Genomic DNA, 4788 nt, shown 5'->3' on the forward strand with positions numbered 1-4788 from the left:
ATATTTGAATAGCTTGCACTCAATTTTTATTTTTCTATATATGCGTTCTACTTAATTTGTATGTAATCCTTAGAAGATATTGACATCCTGAACTTCCAGTAGACAATTTATATGATATAAATGATTAGGGGCTCAAATACAGGTGTAAACTCTTTCTAGCAGCTTTAGATATTACCTACGTAGCATTACTAAAAAATGCAGGTTATATATCGACTTAACACATGCTTCTATTTAATTTATTGTTACTATTTTAAGAAATTTACAAAATAGGCCCTATGTTCACGTATCATGAATAAGTTAGTCATCTATTTAAGCAATAATTAAAATTAACTTTCTATCAAAAGTATCGTCATGGGTAGATACCATACTTTTAAAAGGTTATGTTATTAAAAGATAAATATATCCATCACCCAAGTGTGAGCAGCAAGACAAGATTGGACTACCATATTGTTTGGTCAAACCTGTCATCACTTAACTACCATCAGCATTTTGAAAACAAACCAAGCCTCGACGAGAGCGCCTGCCGCGATGAGGAGACTGTCCTATTTTGACCAAGATGTCAGGGTCTGAACCAATGAAGTCAGCATATTTTCAGAAGCAAAACTGAGGGATATCCTTGCTTATGAAATATGTCATCATGGAAGAACACGTGCTACCCTTTTGTTACAAATTCATACGTGGTCAGATTGCACAGAAATCTCTTCTAGAAGCTTCCATGGCGTGATTGGAGTGGGTGGTTTTGAGGAGGCCAATAGAGACGCAGAATTGTTAAAAAAATCGCCTTCTACTGAAATGACCACTGCCCACTGTAATTAACTCCGCCCATACATGGTATATAAACTTCAAGAAGATATTATCCAGGGGAGATAGGACAGGGCATACAATAAGAGAGGAACTATGTCTGAAGCAGATGAGTACAGAGTCCTAACGAGATATGAAGCAGAGAAGACCAGAAGTGTGATAGCGCCAGATTCTAAGCTTCCTTTCAGACAACAAATGTCTGAGAAGAAGAGAACAATTTAAGCAGTCAGCCCTCCCTGCTTGTGACGAGAAGTAGCCAACATTGCCTACGACCTGCCTTAGTTACACACTATCATCGAATTCTTGAAGAAGACTTCTGATGTTCCATTTTGATGCCACCCTTTCTGCTACGTCTTTGAATCCAGTCATCGTGACAGTTTAATCTGAACTTCTGCCACCCTTCTGCAATGTTCTGAATCCTGAATTCTCCGTACTAGTATCGTCTCAGTAGCTGTAGAAAGCTATTCCTTAAGTGTCTCTACCTTACTGACAGTCCCCCCGTTTCTATTGATTTTTTGATTGATTTGATCTGTCAGTTAAAGTAACCAGACTAATAACATTGATTTTCTTCAAAAGTTCATGTTGTGTTTTTCTCGTGAGTTTCTTTTCATTTTCATTTCCCACATTTCACTGGTGGTTGTTGGAAACATTTCTTTCCATTATCAAAAGAACCTGTAATGATTTTAAGATCCTAACAGTTGGCAAACTTGCCTGGATTTTCGACAACGTAACCAATTGAAAAAAAAAAAAAAAAAAAAAAAAAAAAAAAAAAAAAGGTGAGATTACGAAAGATTTGATAGGTTCAGGTGAATTTTTTGGTCTAGATGACGATGCTCTCTGTGAGTATGTTTTTTAAGAGAGAACAGGATATGTATGAGAGAGACCAAATAGCAGTTGAAAGAGAAGAAAATGAAAGACAGCGGGGAAGAAAATTAGAGACAGCGTAACCATGAGTTAGAAATCGCTCGTTTAATGCAAAATCTTCATAATAGTCTGCCTGGTACCAGACCAAGAAGTAATTCTTCAGGTAGCAGACAAGGTAGTAATTCATCACTGAACGATGACTCTGATAATTTAGGTATGGTTGCAGTGTTGAAATTAATGCCAAAATTTTATGAGGAAAATGTAATGAAATATTTCATGTCTTTTGAAAAGTTACTGAACAGGGTAGGCTGTCCGAAAAACAAGAGGACAGTCAATGTTAAGTGGTAGGGCACTTTCTGTGTATAGTTGGATGTAATGAGAGAAATTCTTCATTTAACTAAATGGTAAATCCCTTGACGATGATTGGACTTAATAAACGAATTGGTTTTCATCTCATCAAAATGTTAAGTTAGCCTCACATGGTTGAGATTGTGTAGGATCGAGTGTGCATACACAGAGGTGTAGAGAGGCATAACAAAGGAGTAGTTGTGTCTGTGTTTGTGACTGAGTGCACAAGGTAAAGCGTAGCTGTGTTAGCTTTGGGCGTAGCTGTGCAAGGGAAGCTCAGAGCGCAATCCTCAAGTTGACAACGATCAGTGGAGAGGGTGAACGGTGTTGCTACCCCTTCTTATTATGTGAAACTCGTATTTTCTCCCTTGTAAAAGGTATGCACTTGTTTTAGTTATAATGTATGTATTCTAATAACACTTGATGTTGTCCATTGTGGTTAACAGAATTATCAAGTAAGGGTACGATAATTTTGCCAGTATTGAAATTGCTTCATGCTGAGCTTGCATGTGGTTGGAATTGTGCCACCAACCTTAAGTTAAGATGTGCAATATTATTCCCAGATTTATGAAAGTGTTTATTCTTGAGTAGCCAGGCTAACTGTGCAGCATAACCAGTAGGTTAGGTAGGAGTACAGTATAGCCTAGGCTACGAAGTGCATGTTGTTTGACATAGAATCGTTGTCTTAAATGAAGATTTTGTATTACAGGGTACCAGTTTGGAGTACCTGTCATGTACTAGCACTTGTGGAAGTAAGAAATGAAATGACCCCGGGAATCAGCCTTTCCCTCAACCTCCACTACAAATGAAGATCTATCCTTCCCCACATCAAGTTCAAGTTAAATTTAAGATTGGGCTTAGATAATTAGCCTACACATATGATGTACACGGTAGTAGCCTATACCAAGGTTTGGTTTGTTATAGATAGGCTAGCCGGGAGTAAGTTGATTATCATAAATTGACTGGTAGCCTCCGAATGTAAGTCAGGGGAATTGACAACCGTGAGAGGTTAATGAAAATGCATTTAAACGGCTGACAGTATGTCTAAGGATGAAAGTGAGGACTATGATATTGTTGAAGAAACTGTTCTTAGTGTATACAGGTTAGTACTAGAGGCATACTATAAGAAATTTAGAAGTTTCAAAATAGATGAGAGCATTATATGTGTGGAATACGGAAAGAAGTTAGAAAGATAATTTTGCAATAGTTTTGATGATCTGAAGAACTTAGCTTTGCTAGAAAACTTCAGAGATAACAGATGCGACCAGGTTGGCAAATGAGTAGTCTTACTCATAATTTAAGTGATAGTAAGAAAAAAATAATCCTTCGTCTGGTAAGATGCAACATAGTAAGAGTAGTTTTAGCAATTGTAATAGATGGAAATATGATTATCATGATTATTGTTATACATGTGGAAAACCAAATCATACTGCCAGGTTTTGTAATAACAAATGGGAAGGTAGTAGTTCAGATATAATTTGTTTTGAATGTAATAAGAAAGGGAATATAGCTAGAAATTGTATAGTACAGGAGAAGAATGTCAAGATACCAGTGTCTCTAGTTGATAATCTTTCGTCAGGGAGGAATGACATTATAAAAGAAGCTAGGAAATCTTATGGAGAGCTTTTGTCTGAAGGAGTAGATTCTTTACTTGAGGGAAGGGATTTGAGAGAAGTTGTCTTGCTAAGGGACACCAGAGCGGCCGTTTCATTCACTAGGAAAGAGTGTGCTAACGAGGGCAGAAATCAGTATGAAAGAAAAAGTTAGGCTAGGTGGGTTTCATTTTTTTTCCATTGTTGAAGATGAACTTGAAAAGTTTGGGAGCGTCAAGAGATATAAAACTAACAGTTGTACCTCATTTGTCCGTTGACTGCGTTGACATTATTGTTGGTAATGATAACTAGGTTAGGTTTAGATACAGATATAGACTGCAATCATAGTTTGTTCGACGATTTTAACGTGTGTTATGGAGGTGGTGAGGTTGATCTTATCATTTGTGGGGCTGAGAAGACTGACTCCATCGGTGTTGACAGTGTAAGACAAGTTGATGATGAAGCTGTCGAAAGTAGTGACGTAGATGTGGTCGATGAAGTGGAGTTAAGTAATAGTTAATGCGATGGTTTAGGCACTAACCTTTCTAATAGAGATAATCTAGTTAAGTTGTAGAGAGAGGATGAGACACTGTGTCAAATTTTTGGATGTGAGTTGGATGATGATCCCGATAATGTTTGTGAGGAAAGCTTTTGTTTAACAGGCGAAATTTTGTGTCGTTTTGTTCGCCCCAAGTCAGTTAGCAAAGAGGAAGTTATAGAACAAATAGTGATTCCTAGTAATCTTTGTGAATTAATTCTGATATCAGCACATGATGATAAAGGACATTTAGGGGTAAATCAAACTTTCAAGTGTATAAGTAAGAAGTACTTTTCCCTTAAGATGAAAATTGACGTGGTGAAATATGTATTCAGCTGTCACGAATATCAAATTGTCTGTAAACTTAATCTAGTAATTCCCAAGGGTCCCTTATTTAATATTCCATCAGTGGGGAAATTTTTGAGAATGTAGTAATTGATATAGTTCAACTTTTGCCTAGAAGTAAAGGAAGGAATATATGTCTGTTAACAATTATTGATAGACTAACCCGTTATCCAGAAATAATTTCAGTAAAAAGCTGCAGTAAAAACCTGTAGTTAAACGGTTGTCGAGCTATTTTTCTAAGTTTGGTCTGCCATGCGTTATGCAAAGTGATAATGGCAGTAATTGTGTTTCCAAATATTT

This window comes from Palaemon carinicauda, chromosome 17 (genome assembly GCF_036898095.1).
Source record: "Palaemon carinicauda isolate YSFRI2023 chromosome 17, ASM3689809v2, whole genome shotgun sequence".
Lineage (NCBI taxonomy): Eukaryota > Metazoa > Arthropoda > Malacostraca > Decapoda > Palaemonidae > Palaemon > Palaemon carinicauda.